The 17,528-nt window shown below is 40.2% G+C and overlaps 1 protein-coding gene across 11 annotated transcripts in view; it reads left to right on the plus strand.

Moving 5' to 3' along the window:
• RNF144A (ring finger protein 144A) overlaps positions 1 to 17,528 on the plus strand; it is a 69,001-nt gene that overhangs the window by 22,924 nt on the left and 28,549 nt on the right. For 5 of the 11 annotated variants that reach the window (XM_074819999.1, XM_074820000.1, XM_074820003.1 and 2 more), the window contains exon 2: positions 15,311 to 15,396. The exons of 5 other annotated variants lie outside the window; for them this stretch is intronic. The gene's annotated coding sequence lies outside the window, so the exon portion shown is untranslated. Of the gene's footprint in view, positions 1 to 1,180; positions 1,199 to 15,310; positions 15,397 to 17,528 lie in introns of those variants that run through there. One more of the 11 variants, XM_074820010.1, reaches the window with a different exon arrangement.

Consider the following 17,528-nt stretch of genomic DNA (forward strand, 5'->3'; position numbering starts at 1 on the left):
TTCCTGCTGGAAAGAAACTAAAGGGCTGCCTTTGCCAATTAACTAGGGGAAAATACCGTATTAGTAAACAATGGAGGTTAACCAAGGATTTCAGAAGTGGAATGTGGGATACTTCTGATGGTTAAACACTTTTTCTTTGGTGGGAGATTCTTTTCATTAAATATGGAATAGGAATTCAAAGACATTCCAGGGTTCAGTTCCTTCCCTCTGAAAGTTTTCTTCCTGTCTAGTTTTAACACTGACAGCCTATTTAATCCTAAAAGCATGTAGAGCTCTTAACTCCTAGCCAAGCACTTACTGTCCTTTGACAAAAAAAAAAGAGAATGACTTCAGGCTTGTGACACAGCTTACTCATGTAATAGACTATCTTTAGGAACATTAATAGCCATATTTTAAATTAAATTTTTATTATTGGCCTCCTAGATTGCTAGGTGCAATAAAGCCAAACAAGAGAGAGCAACCAGATTGAGTTTGTTACTAGGAATATCTAAAAACAAACCACAAAAGCTAATTTTAAGCAGTGGATTGCAATCCATGTTGTTCAGTTTAGAACCTCTGGAACAATTCCTTTCCAAATGTCTCTATTTTTAAACTGGTATGTCAGACCACTGCGACTGCTCTTTCATGGTCTCCTTAACATAAAACACTATGGTGACCATTAAAGTAAATAGGAAAAAGCAGCAATTACAGAACTTACCAAAAAAGATTCATTTCTTAGTACAGTGGATTCCCTCTAAATAGGAGGGTATGTCTTAAGAGCTGGGTGGGTGGTGCGTGTGTACCATGTTACTTGGCTGGAACCATAATGAACGACTTCATCTGTGATCTTCTCAGAACCTGAGAAGAGGGCAGGCTTCTGCGGTTTATGTCTTGTTTGGCTTGGGAAAGCACAAGCTGAACTTGGAAAGATTCCTACCATGTAAAATGTTCAACACGTGGCCACTGGAAAGTGTAGAGTATCTTTAACTACCATTTTTTAATAACTTTTTCTAACAAAATTTTGTTTTACTAAGGCTTTCCTGCTTTATTTTTTAACCTTAAAAAAAATTAAATGGTTGACGTGATTGCTTCTGCTTTTTTAGGCTGTATACAAAAGGGAGGAAGCTACAGGAGTCAGAACTGCTCAGACAAATACTGTTTCAGGATACTACTTGACACTGAGATGGGTCTAGAGAAAATGCTTGTCCACTAAATTCAAGTATTTATCCGTTTTTTGAGGCAGAGAATTTAGTACCAAGTCTATTAATAATTAGTTGAATTGTTTTATAACTTTGTATTGATTTCACTTTTGAAACCTGTGGTCCACTGCAGTGTGCACTATACAAATATAGAAGGAAAAGTAAAATCTTTTTCCCACAGAGGAGTTTGCAGTCTGGGGGTGATACTGACCCTATTCTGGGTATCTTACAGTATGGAGAAAGACCTGACCTAATGTTTGAGGTAGGTTGTTTGATTCCTGTTAGTAAACTGGCTGTGACAGTGCAGAGTAACCATCTGAGTATCTGTCAAGCTCCTGAAAAGTTTTTTTTCAGATGTAACTGATGTTCAAGTTGAGAGCCTTGATGTAAATGTTTTACACATGGAGAAGCATGTCTTCAAAGAGCTATTGGCTGTTTCATGGGTGTTGGTTTTGTGGGACAAACTTTAGTCACCTTTTAGATAATGGACTGATCACTTGGATTTGGGGAAGGAGCTCATTTGATCAAGTGGCTTAGGGAATATATTGTGTATATCAATCCTTTAAGCATAAGTGTTGCTGCTTTATTTTTTATTTTTTTTCTTTAGGAAATAAAATTGCTTATTTCTGGTAATCTTAACTTCCTTTAAAAACCATCAAGACTCACTGAAGAAAGCTCTTCTTTTGACTGTTTTGTTTTTAAAGCTCTTCTTTATAAACCCCCCTAGAATGATGACCACAAACTTAAGGTGCCCTAGAAATGTTTAACTTCTTTCTAGAATAAGTCAATGCAAATTTCCCTCACTTTATGCTTCAATGCCAGATCTCTCTGCTGGGAAACTGAAAAGAATTAGTACATGTTTTCTATCCCTGTGCCCAACATGCTGTCTGCTAGTCAGCAGGTCAGCACTGTGACCCACAAGAAGCATGTAGCAAGGTCTGTGTTTCAGTATCCTTCCTGCCCACAGTCACTAGCAGGTAGGAGTTACAGATTGAGTAGAATGCAGGTGGTAATTTACAGAGACACAAACCAAAACTGTTCCTATGAATGTGCAGTGTGGGATATACCTAACATGCCAGAACTGAGTATCTGTTGCGATGTGTGTGTTGATTTGGGGAGGGGTTAATAGGGTCTAGGAATGCTAAGAGGCAATGTAAAATGTTAGCAGGCAATTTCTATTTTGTGAGTAGGCTGTCACTTTCACTACATGTCAAATCTATAACAAAGTCAAGTATTCTGATCGCACCGGGTGTTTTTGTATTGCTTCATTGTTCTGAGGTGTTCCCTCTTTAGCAGGATGAATTATGTGGGTATGTAGAAGGTGTAAGGGACTGACTTAAGTACCTTCAGTTTTCCCTTTCTAACAATGCAGTGACAGGTTAGGCAATGTGCTTTTTTATTTTATTTATATTTTCATTGCAATTCAAATCAACTATGGTGATATCATGTTAGAAAAGCTTTATTTAAATTATTTTTTTGATAGCTTATTCTATACTGAGTTGGTATTTTCTGTTTGGGTAACTAAAAAGCAAAGTCTCTTCCATAATATTAAATATTAAAAAACCAAAAAGTCCTAATCAGCTCCACACTGTCCTTACTAAATGAATTAATTGGCAGGGAAAGCCATTTACAAATGTAGAACTGTCAGTAGTTTGTTCTTAAGGTTTTGTTATAAACGAGGAAAGAAAAACTATAGTTCAAGTTCCAAAACCACCTTAATTTACTACAATTAATCAATGAGTAAGAGGAGAAAACTAAATGGAAACTAGAAGTAATAAACCAAGGCCCAACACCTATTGATTTTTACGAGCTGTACTCAAGTATACAAAGCAGTATGGAGAAAATTCTGGTAACATTCCTCTGCATGTGTTCTGGAAATCAAAGGCCTGTAATTTACTGGTACTTGTTATCTAGAAAACTATAGCGTGGGGAGCCCTGAAGGGAGTGTTTCCACTGTGGTCAACCTGTGCTCTTTCTTCCCTTTATGCTTTCTGCTGTCTCTACATGCCCTTAGTGCTTCAGCCTTTGGTTTCCGTCTTTCTGCCCTTGCTGCTGCAGAGGCATTATGCGTGGTCTCTGCCACACGCAGATGGGGTGCTACAGTGCTGCTGCTTTCTGCAATAAAGGGGTATGCGTGTTATATGTATGTGTTATACTGCAAATGTTGTTAAATGTGGGGAGAGGGGAAAAAACTACCACTAACAACAAAGCAGAAAGCATTACTATGCAACAGTAGTATTACTGTGAAGGATTAGAGCTGGGGCTGATGTTGAGGCTAATACATTAGACCTCTGAAAATACTGCAAATGCTGATTCTCACTCTGCAGAGGGAGAAAAGGAAAACGTGCAGTCAGGCAGCTAATGCACTACTCATCCACCCACCAGCCTATGTGATGTGGTAGGTACCAGCTGATGTGTCTGAAGCATGACTAAACTGGGTGAGCTGTGCAGTTATGCAGTAAGTTTGAGGCAGAAGAGGTTATCAGTAGTTTCTTATAACTCTGGTGATGTTCTAATCACTAGATCATCCTTTTTTTGGTGTGTGCAATCTTAGTGTTCATGCTGACATAAGAACTTTCTCTTGATTGTGTTTGTTAAAGGTGTTCCAAGGTCTGTGCTAAATGACTGTTTTGCTGATTAAGGATACCAATTAAACTCAGACACCAGAGTGAAAAGAGTAGGCGTATTTTACTGGGAATAACTAAATAATGTAACAGAGTAATACAGAAAACATGCAGTAAGAAAAGACAGAATAATGCACTTAAAGCAAAAAAATAAGAAAATACAGAGTAATGCATCAAATCATTACTACATGAGAAGAGAATAGTGATCTAAGAAAGATACATCACCACTTGCATACGTTACCATCATCCAGATCCGCAGTCGCTGGGGAGCCCCGGTTACAGTGAGGATTTGGAGAGCCTGTCCTGGCAAGTGGGAAGTCCTACGTGGTGCGTCCATCCGTAGGTGAGGCTTCCAAGTTGCTGCAAGCAGATCCAGCCTTATATACTAAAAATCAGCAAGCCAGAATAGCTGGCACCTTTGTTTTGAGCGGAAAATTTCTGGTTTCATTCTGCTGTTGGATTCCACCCAAAGCCTGGCCAGGGCTCGGGGGGGAAAACCAAGGGAGTTTCTAACAAGGCTGAATATGTGGGTTCTCGGCCTTGAACAAGGCTGAGAAAGGAAAGCTGGATACATTCTCTCAGCATTTCATCCTCACTACTGATTGTATTCTGTCTAAGCTGCATCTTTCACTAATGAACATACATACTTCGTTAATGACTACATCCTAAGTTAGCAGCTTTGGCTCGTGGCCTGTTCAGGCTTCAGTACTTCAACGCTTTAGCACTTTTTATATCAGCATAAGTGGTTTGTTATAACTTAGTACAATACCTACTAGCACAATGGTTATCAGTTATAAAATATACAGGATTCATCTATAGGTCAACTCTGGCTTGGGCCTGTTGTCCAAGCCTTAGCACTTCCATGACTTGACTGGACCATTAATAAGAAGGGAGGAAGGAATGAGACCAAATTAAACATCTACTCCTAATCAAAGTGTTATTACATAGTAAGAATGTGTCTGTAGGTTCCCTAGGCCATGTGAGTGACAGGTCTGTGCCCAGGCATGAGTTGGCTGAATGTCACACCAGATTGTGGAAAAATGTAGTTGGAGCAGGTAATCCTGTAATATGTACAAGGAAACTTGGGAACAAACAAGACTTTATTCACCAAGCTAGCATGGCGGAGATATTAACATGGAACATAATACAATTAAATTCTGTAACATTGTGCTTTAAAAAGGTAAACTGCTCCTCTCCCAGAGAGAAGAGGAAAACTCATTCCAAGCCAGTTTCCTAGTAGGACACCCTGACCTCTCTTGTTTGGCTGACCTGGGCTATCTTCCCGTGGATACTGTGCAGTGAAGGTGAGACTAAAGAACTCTGTTGTGATGCAGATGATGTGATGGGAAGAGGGCAGGCTGCTTCAAGCAGGAGGAAGTTAGAGCAACAGTATTATGTATAGGAAAGGAGACAAAAAGACAAGACTTCTAGGAGGGTTCAGGGAAATAATCAATTGGATTTGAATAGTGCACAGAGACTTTAATCCAGAGTCATCAGGTTTCTCAGAGGAGAAGTTTATGTCCTAGCTGATAGGTATAACTTACCATGTGAAGCATCAGATGATATGAAGGGTTGACTATTTGGTGACAGTTGCAGGAATTCTCAAATCTTTTCTTCTGTTATCCATTTTTAAATTTGGTACTACTATTACTATTAAGAGAAACAGTAACTAGTACTGTTGATCAGGCTAGATCCTGCTTGCAGGATGTACTGAGTAGGCTGTATCAGAGTTTTCTTGGTGTTTGAGAGGAAAAAAAGAAATCATCTTACTGAGCTATAATTTGTCCCATTGAACAGCCCAGACCATTGGATTTGTTGTCAGGAGACGTAATTCTTCTAGAAGGATGTGGTGGCATTTTTTCTGTTCAGGTGTTCTTTTTCCTTTGACTGAGGTGCCTGGTATTAGACACATGATATCCCTCTGAAGGCCTTCAAAATCACTCCTTCCTCTATTCAGTAGGTAATGTAGGCAGTTATCTTAGAAAATCTGCTTCTTTAGGCACCAACAATAAGGTGACTATTTTAGGTAGTCCAAATCCCATCCTAAGTTTCTCCTTATGCTTAGTCAGGTGTGTCACACCAAGATGGTGAATGAGTTTGTATACCATGATATCTAATTCAAATCCACTGTACTTTTCTATTCTCTGAAGATTAGAAGGGCAGTTCTGGGTCATAGCTGATGTACAGTGCAATATGGTATAAAAGAAGCTGTTACTTCTACAGAGAGGCTGTCCAACTGCTAGCTAGAGTTTCTGGTTTTAGATATGGTTTTGGAAAAAGTAAAAGTAATTTTCCAGATGGCTGTAATTACTGCACAAAACATTTCTATGAAGTTTTACTCTTTCTATGAAGAGTCTTTCTCTTTTCTTGTACTTAGCAATATTTTTCTTCCTAGTTCTTTTGACTAGATGTGCTCTGTTGGTGGTTCTCCCTCTTAATATTGTTAGTGGAAGATAATTCTTCAGAACAAGGGAGAACTTCATGCTAATCTCTGAAGGGCATGAGACTGGGAATTTGCTGTCCACATTGGGAGCTGTGAAAAATGCTCTCTTACAAATATCTGCCTGGAATCTGGTTGTTACTGAGTCACAGGACCAAAGAGAGCTGTGGGTAAGTTAACCAGACTTCACCCCACTCTGAATGCTGTTTTCAGCTACCAGCATATCTGATTTGCAGTTCAAGTGTAGCATGTGAAGGGATGGTACTTGTGTATGTGGTGTCTTACAGCTAAGGTATGAGCGGTTATTAGAACCTGAGCTCCACTGCTAGTATACAAATGACAGACAATAAGAGGGCTTGTGGTGGGTTTTTTCAATCCCATGTACTTTGTTGCTTTATCTGAGACTTGTACAGCACTGGGCAGTGCACTAAGCATGTATTTTGCTATAGTTGCAAGGGAAAAGAGAATTTTGATTTCCTTTTGACTGGTGGAAATGAGAGAATTGCTTAGCTGGTCTCTCTAAGTGTCTCAGCACTAGGGCTCCACTCCCCTTGCTTATATTCACATTTTCTCAGTAATTTTGCATAGCTCTGAATGTGGCTTCTAACTTTAAGCTTCCAAGGTTTTTCTCTTCCCTCCAACAGAGAAAAAACTCACAGATCTCAAGCTTGGTGGTATTTTGGCTTTGTGTAAACACAGCTCTTAATTTCAACTGTGGAAAAGGAAAAACCTTTTGATATATTAAAGTTTCAAACTGCTCCTTACTGATCTATTGCTATTGCGGAGTCAGCTTTGAGTGTACTAATTCATCAGTTCCTTGTAAGCAGAGAGGAGGGAAAGAATAGGAGGAAGCAAGGAAAGGGGTGGATGGGGAAAGAGTTGTGGAAGAGAAAATAAAAACATGGGAAAATGTAAGGGATGGGAGAAAAGGCATAGCAGAGCAGGGTTTTTTTACTGAATGTTTTATGAGTTTCTGGAAAATAATATAAGAGGTAACCCTAGAGAGTAGTGGAATTGTCTGTGCCCTTGTTATTACTGTGGCCTTCACAAGCTAGAACATAATTCAGTCATGGGTGACTTCCCACTGCCAGATAGTGTTCAGGGGTTGTTGCAGCTGTGAGTTGCATGTTCAGGTTACAACTGGGTTTGGTTAAAACCAGTCTCTTAGGTTGTCTTCATCTTACCTCACTTTAAGACCTCTGACAGATGTTGAAGTCTGTCAGATTCACTCTGGGCTCCTTTCAGTGTGGGAAAGTTAGGACCAGCAAGAGGGCAAGGCATATGGGTGGAAATCAGCCTAAGGTTTAAGGTAGTTTAAGGCTATTGGGTTACCTGTAGCCAGTAGTTGAGCTCTAGTTGGTATGGCCAGCAGAACTGCCAGAATAGTTGGCACCGTGACTATAATGAGAGCTCATTCTTAGCCGTGTTAATTCGGAGTAGGACTTAACTGTGTTCTGAGCTGCCTGCCTTGACTGATGAATGCTAGCTGTGTAGCCCTTGGTGTACGCATGGTTTTGAGCATAAATTCTGTTAACAAAGGTGGTGGCTACAAGGTGCAGAATACTCTAAATCTGAAAACTTAGTAACCATCAGCTTTCTTTCAGTAGAAGCAAAGTCTGAAAACATTCAGCCAGGAAAATGAATTTAACTTTCTGATTTTTGTCTTGTGATAACCAAAAAACCCAAGTCAACAGGATGTTGCTCTTTCACTCTGAAAGTCTCGTGGTTGTTGCCGGCATCTGCTGAAATGGTTATTCATATCACAACTCCTTTTAAAAAAGACTACACTGCTTTTGTTATATTCAACTCTCAGTGGAGAGGGAAGGTTTGGGTTTTTTCCTGAACTCTTGTTCCTTTGGTCATGATGCCGATAGGTTGTTTTAATCTGTGCTTGATCTCAGAGTCTCTCAACTATTATCAGTCATGTAGTCTTGGTTCTGGTTTGTTGAAACCTGGGGAGAAGAGGAGCAGTGGAGTGTAGAATGTCACTCTTCACATGGAAAAAATCTTTATTTCCTAGATTCTGTGTGCAGCTGATCTTCCTGTCTCTAAAATACTTAAAGAGCTTAAACATTTCAACTGTTAATGATTTAACCTGTGGTCTTCCACACTTTTGCATGGGCTTAGTGGTTGCCACAATAATTCATAGATGGTACCTTGGTCTTGACTCTAGTATTCAGAGGTAATGTTTCATTATATTCAGATTTATGGGAGTTTTTAATGAGGATCTAATGTGTTCATGACTCTTAAAGTGAGCAGATGAGGTGGGCAGGCTCATTCTCTTCTGACCAAAATGTGTTGCATTTGTGCCACTTTCAGATCCAAATGATACACCTGTGCTACAGCATCTAGCCTTTTCTCCAGTATGATGGGAGTGGAATTTTTCTGCTCAGCGTGAAGGAGGATGCTTTTAAAATGCATATCATCTTGGCCTAGCTGTTACAGATTCTCTTGAGGCCTTGTGTCTCAGGCTGCTGAGAATGCCCTGAGGTGTGCTGAGGATCTGGAACTCCACTGCTGGGAAATAGGATGGTGCAAGGACTTCCCAGCTCTCTCCCTGAGGTGCTCTGCTGCTCTAGGACTCACATAATCTTTTGGATAGCAAACATTGATTAGACACATGAATTCTGAGCAATGTTCCCTTAATATTACACATCTCTCTCCTTTCATTCATGTCATATTTTGGGGATATTGAATGTTTGGGGCATATTGCAGTGGAATTCCACTTCAGTTGTTCTATTCTGTACAACAAAATACATTTCTTCTGGGAACTTCCAGGAAGAAGATGTTTTTCCTCCTATTTTTCTCCTTATTTCTCCCCTGTCTTTCCTGTGTGATCTGGCTTCCTTCTCACTCTTTTTTCTTTTTATTAAATTATGTGGGGTTTTTCTCCATATCCTTGAATAATCCAATTCTTTCCCTTCTGCCTGACCACAATTTCTTTCAGATGGAATAAAGTGATTTTTTTTAAAAAATGTTTTCAGCCCTGCCTATGGGGTCTGAATAACAGCCACACCCAGTTTATTTCAGGTTGCTGTTGTTTGGCAGTGCTTCCAGAAGCCACAGTGGCACCAGAGCTGGTGACAAGCACAGGAAAATGCAAGGTCAGAAAAGCCTTTGTCTCTGTCACATTATTCAGCAGCTGTATTTTTTGGGATACATGAAAAGATCTTGCCCTCTGAGGTACTTCTGCATGGACAGAAGATGAGCTTGTGGCATGTCTATTTGTAGTAGTCTTTAGAAGTTGGCTGTTTAAAAATCTGTTTGTTTTCTGTGTTTGTCTCTGTAATATCTTTCCCTTTCTACCTAACCATGCATTTGATAGGTCATATCATCATATACATCTATAGATCTAAAAGCTGTCCATTACTTTTATAATATTAAAAATCTTTCATGGTCTGTGCCATAATCAAACCAAGTAGTGTAAATTTTCTTTTTTTCCTTATATGATACTAATTTCTCAGGAAGAAAGAGCAAGAAAAGTTGTTAACCAGGTATTTAGCAAATAAAATCTTTTTTTAACTTCCCCCAAACAGTGACTTTTCCCAGAAGCAGTCCAGTAGATTTTTTTTCCACTCTTGATGCTATTGTTCAGATGCCTTTTACTACTGACAAACCAGCTGTTCTTTCTGTCGTCTTTTTCTTCTTGGGCATTGGAATGTTTCAATGTAATCTTTATATATGTATATAATTTTATGTTATATATACATGTGTGCATATATTAGATATTTATATATATTTTAAAATATGCTTTTTATCAGTCAGGAAGGTAAAGCAAAGAAGCATAGTGGCTATTCATGGGGTGGACTGAAGTCCCTGGAATAATTGTTTCAACTCAAGGAAGAGCCTGTTTCCCACATGCTATATTGGCCAGGAGATTGAAGTTGCTGACAGTGCTCTAAGCTTTGACATGGTCTTTTATCTCTTCTGGGCTTAGGTCCTGGAATAGCTTGAAAATTAAGAACAGAGATGGTGAGCTTGAGTTGATGGTTAGCTGATGTAGGGACTTAAAGGCCAGGTCTGAAGAGTTCACATAGACTGTGTGTTGACATGAATTTCTGCAGTATTCTCTACGAACTGAAGTTTCTTAGGTGTGGAAAGGGTTATGCCTGAAAACAGCAGCCTGTTATACTGATGGAAGACAGGACATGGCATTACTGGTTGGGGTTGTCTGGACCTCAAAGGATGACTGATCTGCTGGACTTGGCACAGTTGATGGTGGATCAGATTTATGAGTGAGCCTTAAGAGTTAGGTAGGCATTTGGCAGGATTTAAGAACTGAACGAAGGAGGTACTAAACCTCTGTAAGCTAGTCATCTCTAAGCAGTCATCTCTAAGCACCTAAACATCTGTGTAAATCCAGTCTTCTGTGTGTTAGTTTGCCTGACATCTAGCAGAGAGAATTATTCTACTTTACCTCCCAAGCAGTTTTGTGAGGATGAACACTCAGAGACAGTTAATGCAGTGACAGATGTCAGTAACTAACTGGGATTGATAAGTGAGAGATACTAAGTCTGCCTGCCAACTTTTATAATAATAAAATCTACCTAATGTGTGAATTTATTCATTAATATGCTTTATAGAGGGACTTTTAAATGGCCTTATCAGTCTATAGTAGAGTTGTATAATTAAAACTGGCAACACCAACAAAAAATAGTTGTGAACGGGTCAATTATGTCATGCAGACTTTTTTTGTTTCTCTAGCCACATAATCCTTCTGAGGATTGTTGGAAGAGCCTAGGGACAGAGAAAAATGGCATCAAGTTCAAACTCTGACAGAGTATAATAATCTAAGGTGTGGGACTGTTGCTCAACACCCTCAGCCACCAACCTTGATCATGTAAACTAGTCTTTGCTGACTTGGGGGTTTTGGAGATAGCTATCAAATAATGTACAGCGAGCTACAGCTGTGTCTACGTAGGAAGGCTCAGAATTGTTTAGGTTAGAGTCAGAATACTTACTTAATAGATGTGGTGGGCAGTGCCAGTTCCAGAGTGCAGTGTAGTAGCCTTTCTGCAGCTGACTCTGCTTCAGAAATATGAATTTTTTCCACATAAGTAAAAAATCTGGAGATTTTTTAATAGATTTATATTTTTATAAATATTAGATGTATAAATATAATATGTAAACATACTTTATATATTAAGTATATAAAATTGTACTGTGACAGATGTGTTTGACTTCATGTAGGAAGAAGTGTAGCCTGGATTATACGTATACACACACGTATACTGATTTACATATATACATACAAAACTAAAACTGTACTATAGCAGATGTGTTTGATTTCATCAAGTAGCCTGGATTATTTTAACTAGAGTTATTCTGACAAAGAGGGACAACAGGAATGAGAACCAATTTGAAATCCTATTTCAATCTCTTCCTTTAACTTCTAAAAGAGCTGGTTTCTATCATGTCAGTAAATTAAGAATAAGATACCTACTTAAGGCAGATGACTTAAGTGTACCTGATTAACTAGCTGTCTTGTAGGAGAGGGAGCTGAAGCCCTTAATTTAGAAATTAAACCCAGCCCTGATCTGAAGCTGAAATTTAGATTCTGTTGAAAGCTCTATTCTGAGCTTTTCTTGGTGAAAAAGAGCCACTAGTTAAAGCGTGCTGTGTATGGCTATTTTATTCAACCATATTTTCTAGTCACTTTTTTCTCAAGTAGCTGGTCATGTATCTGTGAAGTGTTGACAGTGTAACTGCAGCTTGACTGTACAGTGCCATGAAATACTTGACTATAGTGCAGTAAGAAAAATGATACTGTTTTATGATTTCTTCCATGCAAGTCATTCAAGAAAGTTGTGTTATTTCCTGCTTTCATAGAGTTTTTTGCAGTTTTCACAGTATTTCTGTTTCACTGTTTTCTGCAACTTCTTGAAGCCTGGAAAGAAAGAATTGTTCTATTCTTGACCAGAGATCAAGTCAGTCATTTGTTCTCACTTGAAAATGTAGTCTGTGTAGGTGGACCAAAAACTAAGGGATTACTGTTCAGAAAGCCAGTTTGTATTCATTTAATTCATTAATTGTTGTGGAGAAATAATGAAAAATTCCTTTGCCCTCCATACCCATCTCCCAGAACGTGTAACAGTTATGTTTTAAATATATTAACAAGTTGTTACAGCAACAAGACTCCAGTCACTTCTGTCTCCCTATGCAGTGGTTCCTTTTTTTTTGCGAACATGCACAATGTTGCAGAATTAAATAGTAGTTAGGTTATGGATTATCTATGAAAAGACTTTTCTCTGAACAACCTATTACTAAAGCTATTTCCTATGCTTCACAGAATCACAGAATCGTCTAGGTTGGAAAAGACCTTGAAGATCATCCAGTCCAACCATTAACCTAACACTGACAGTTCCCAACTACACCATATCCCTCAGTGCTATGTCAACCTGACTCTTAAATACTTCCAGGGATGGGGACTCCACCACCTCCCTGGGCAGCCCATTCCAACGCCTAAATACCTGTTCTGTAAAGAAATGCTTCCTAACATCCGGTCTAAACCTTCCCTGGTGCAACTTGAGGCCATTACCTCATGTCCTATTGCTTGTTACTTCGTTAAAGAGACCATCCACAGTTCTCTGCAACCTCCCTTCAGGTAGTTGTAGAGGGCGATGAGGTCTCCCCTTAGCCTCCTCTTCTCCAGACTAAACAACCCCAGTTCCCTCAGCCGCTCCTCGTACGACATGTGCTCCAGACCCTTCACCAGCTTCGTTGCCCTTCTCTGGATACACTCGAGTAATTCAATGTCCTTTTTGTAGTGAGGGGCCCAAAACTGAACACAGTAATTGAAGTAATCGAGTAATCGAGCCTTACCAGTGCCAAATACAGGGGTAAGATCACTTCCCTGTCCCTGCTGGCCACGCTATTTCTGATGCAAGCCAGGATGCCATTGGCCTTCTTGGCCACCTGGGCACACTGCTGGCTCATGTTCCCCCATGTCCCTCTCTGACTGGCAGCTCTCCAGCCACTCCTCCCCAAGCCTGTAGCGCTGCTGGGGGTTGTTGTGGCCCAAGTGCAGCACCCGGCATTTGACCTTATTGAAGCTCATACAGTTGGCCTTAGCCCATCGCTCCAGCCTGTCCAGGTCTCTCTGCAGAGCCTCCCTACCCTCGAGCAGATCAACACTCCCACCCAACTTAGTGTCGTCTGCAAATTTACTGAGGGTGCACTCGATCCCCTTGTCTAGATCATCAATAAAGATGTTAAACAGGAGTGGCCCCAAAACCAAGCCCTGGGGGACACCACTCGTGACCAGCCGCCAACAGGATTTAACTCCGTTCACCACAACTGTTTGGGCCCGGCCATCCAGACAGTTTTTTTACCCAGCAAAGCGTGTGCCCATCCAAGCCATGAGCAGCCAGTTTCGCCAGGAGAATGTTGTGGGAAACGGTGTCAAAGACCTTCCTAAAGTCAAGGTAGACAACATCCATAGCCTTTCCCTCATCCAATAAGCAGGTTGCCCTGTTGTAGAAGGAGATCAGGTTTGTCAAGCAGGACCTGCCTTTCATAAACCCATGCTGACTGGGCCTGATCATCTGGTTGTACCGCATGTGTTGTGTGACGGTACTCAGGATGAGCTGCTCCATCAGCTTGCCGGGCACCGAAGTCAAGGTGACAGGCCTGGAATTTCCCGGATCATCCTTCTGACCCTTCTTATAGATGGGCGTCATATTGGCCAATTTCCAATCTGTCAGGACCTCCCTGGTCAGCCAGGACTGCTGGTAAATGATGGAAAGCGGCTTGGCGAGCACCCCAGCCAGCTCCTTCAGCATCCTCGGATTGTATCCCATCTGGTCCCACAGACTTGTGTATGTCTATGTGATGCAGTAGGTCACTGACTCTCTCCTCCTGGATTGTGGGGGGGTGTTCTCCGAGGCTCTGTCTTCTGACTGAGGAGGCTGGATTCCCTCAGTACAACTAGTCTTGTTATTAAAGACTGAGGCAAAGAAGGCATTAAGCACCTCAGCCTTTTCCTCATCACTCGTTGCCATATTTTCTTCTGCATCTAGCAGGGGATGGAGGCTCTTCCTGGTCTTTCTTTGGCAGTTGATAACATTTCTTGTTATCTTTGATTTCTGAACCCAGATTAATTTCTAGCTGGGCTTTAGAGCCTGATGTCAGAGCCTGTGAAGTGTTGATGTTTGTACTGAATTTGGTAATCCACACTAAATCTCTAATGAACTGAATATTTATTGGGCTAAGATCTGTTCAGGAGGTAAATTGGACTATAGTTCTATACCTTTGCTAGTTGTATTTCTTGGGGCCTCCTAGCAGGTAGCCAAACCATGAGGCAAAATTTTCTACTGGCTCGTGCTGTAACTGGTGGTGTTCAGTATGAGGGTACACCAGTACATATTTTTCAATATTTTGTTCCTCTAGAGCTCCTTTCAGTTGCCTTCTCTTTCTTCTTGATGTTACTCTAAATCATCCCTGAAGCATTCATTCCACATCACTAGAAAGTATGAGAATACAATCTGAAGCCATAGGAGACCACACCTATGGAACAGTAGGAGTCTTGATCTGGTTCTGACAGAAGGTGTTTTTTTCTCTGCTCTTGTGAGTTTGGGTTTTTTTAAGAAAAGCTTTCTTAAGCATCATGGTGTAAACACAGAAGCTTATTATTTAGTTGCAACACTGCCAGATGATCATGAAGCAATATCTAGCCTGTGCTTTGGAAAGCTTCATTCTCTGTATTCATTTACAGGGATACCCAGCAGAGATGCTCCACTGGGATGTAGTAGCTTTTTGTACATGTTTTCTAAGGCTAGGTGGCAAGTTTCTTGATCCTTGGTTTAATGCCACCAGCGACAACAGGAATTTCCACACACCACCACCCCCTGCCCCATAGTGAATGGAGGATTTAATTATTAAAAGATGATGTTTGGCAAGGAGGGGTGATCTCTACTACTGTTTGAGGCCACATTCAGGTTTTGCTCTGTTATCACCATGGCTGAGTTCATCATGAATTATATGTCAATTGTATGGGGCAGCCAATTTCTGCTGGCCTGCTGGATGTCAGCTTGAAAGAAGTTTCACTTTGATTCACTTTTGCTTTGCAGGAGAAGACAAAAAGAAATTACCACAGTGATACCATAAGCCTCTGTTGAAAGTGCTGGGGAACAGGTGTAAGCCTTGGAGCAGAAAGGTTAATATTTTCCCCTTTATCATTGCTTATTGACCCACATTGATTATATATAAATTTATTTTTTGTCTGGATTGAACTATATCAGTGTATTTGGCGAGTTTTTAGTCTGAACTGTGTCAGATTTTACATCTGCCATAAAACTTGCTAGGATTTTGGTCTGCCTAATGTATGCAAGTGCATCTTTAACTTAAGTTTATCCCTCTTCATTGTTCATCTGCTAGTTTCATCTGCTTGCTGCCTTAAACAACAGATGTGCAATAAACTGGGCAGGACAAGCAAAGGACACTCAAACTACTAGCAAACAGAGTTAGTTCAGGTGTGTTTGATTACTGCTTCTCAAATACTTCATGAGTCTATTTGCAAATATCATATAAACTAAAGTTTGGAAGAAGAAAATTATTTTCACTGATATCTTGTGTTAAATGGAAAAGTAGTGGCAGTTGACAGGAAAGAAGCAGTCTAATAGCCTTAAAAATCTTGGGATTTCATTTGTATCACCATGTCTAACTTCCATGTTAAAGTCTCAGGAAAGACTGCACAGCACAAGTCAGATTTTGTGATGCAGAGCCATTATTCATGTGCTGTTCCGCAGGTCTGTTTCATGTATTTCGTTTGAAACAGTGGGGAGCTTGTGTGTGGGCTTTTGGTGAAGGTGATCCAGAGCATCCCTGGAAATGGAGTTGTTTAATCTTTCCTCTCTCCCCCTCTCCTCCCTGATGGCTGCACTAGAAATAAGTATGATTAGGTTCTGCTTTTTTTGGTGTCTTTGTGTACCTTTTAAAGGGCATCTTCTAATGAGTTAGACAGAATGGAGGGCTAACATAAAATCCTCACTTTGTTTCAGAGAATTTAGAGACCTTGGCGGAGTCATGTCCACAATTAATTGAATATCAAAGACTCAGACTTCACAAACACTTCTTTGTACTCTCCATGTGATTTGTTTGGGGACAAAAAGCATATTTTGCTTCAACATCTGCCTAAACCTAGTCTAGTAAGCCTTAAAAGTCATTTGTTGCAGTTATGGAGGTCTTGGAAAGATCACACATAATGTAAGTTAGATATAAGCAGTTCCCACAAGTGCCAGTGGGAAAAAAAAAACCCAAACAATATAAAAACCACCTGTAGTGATGGTTAGACTAGTGTAACTGGCAGTGTGGGGAAGGTAGGGAACCAGCTAATTTTGGGAAGGAGGGAGGTGAGATAATGTGGACCTCCCAGCAGCCTCAGGATGTGAATTTCTCACACTTGGAAGGTCAATGTCACAGTAACAAAACAATACTAGTAAATAGGATGTTAAGGTTGGATATACTATGCAAATTAACCTAGGTGTTTGGAGGAGTGTGTGGATTTTTGTGGTTGTTTTTTTTTCCCCCCATGTGTGTAACTTGTAAATTAGCTTTCTTTGTGGGAATACATTTGTTAGTGTGAGATTATTTTCTTTCTGGTTAGCCATTTTACAACTCCATCTGGACACTGAAGCATAGGATATAGATGCTCTGTGTGGTCCTATCCTATTGCTGTCTTTGAGGGTGATATATAGGTATTTTATAGCCTCTTTTTATGGCTTTATTCTTATTTGCCCCTGTTGGTTGTTGCTGCAACAGTTGTGCTCTCAGCATATTACAAGGATTGGGAGAAAAATGCAGGCCAAAACTCTTGAGTGTACTCAGAATATTCATTGTTCTTTCTAAAATTGTCTTAGCAAACTGATTGATCTGTCATGCTCTTAGAACAAAAAATATCTGCCTGAGTTGCAATATCATCAGGCTGGAAAAAGGGCATAATAAATGGTTGGTTCATGAAAGACCTTGTGAGTCTTGCCTGGGTAGCTGGAGTTGTGGGGGTTAAGGAAGGTATTTTAAGTGATAAAGAATGTATTTTCGTTGATGGGTAATCAATGTTGGTGAGAGAAAGCTTGTAACTAGTGGTCAAAATGACAGGAACTGCGAATGAGATTTTTGCATGTATAATGTCAGATGAAAGTCTGTGACCTAAGGATATTTCCTGCCTGCTCTCATATTTTGTTACTATGTTATGTGTTTTGGGTTTTTTCCTTCTGCTTGCTATATGTATGGTCTATCAGGTAGGGGATGTATAGCCTACTGCAAGTGCTGACACTATCAAATTAGCCA

The sequence above is a fragment of the Strix aluco genome, chromosome 3 (assembly GCF_031877795.1).
Source record: "Strix aluco isolate bStrAlu1 chromosome 3, bStrAlu1.hap1, whole genome shotgun sequence".
Lineage (NCBI taxonomy): Eukaryota > Metazoa > Chordata > Aves > Strigiformes > Strigidae > Strix > Strix aluco.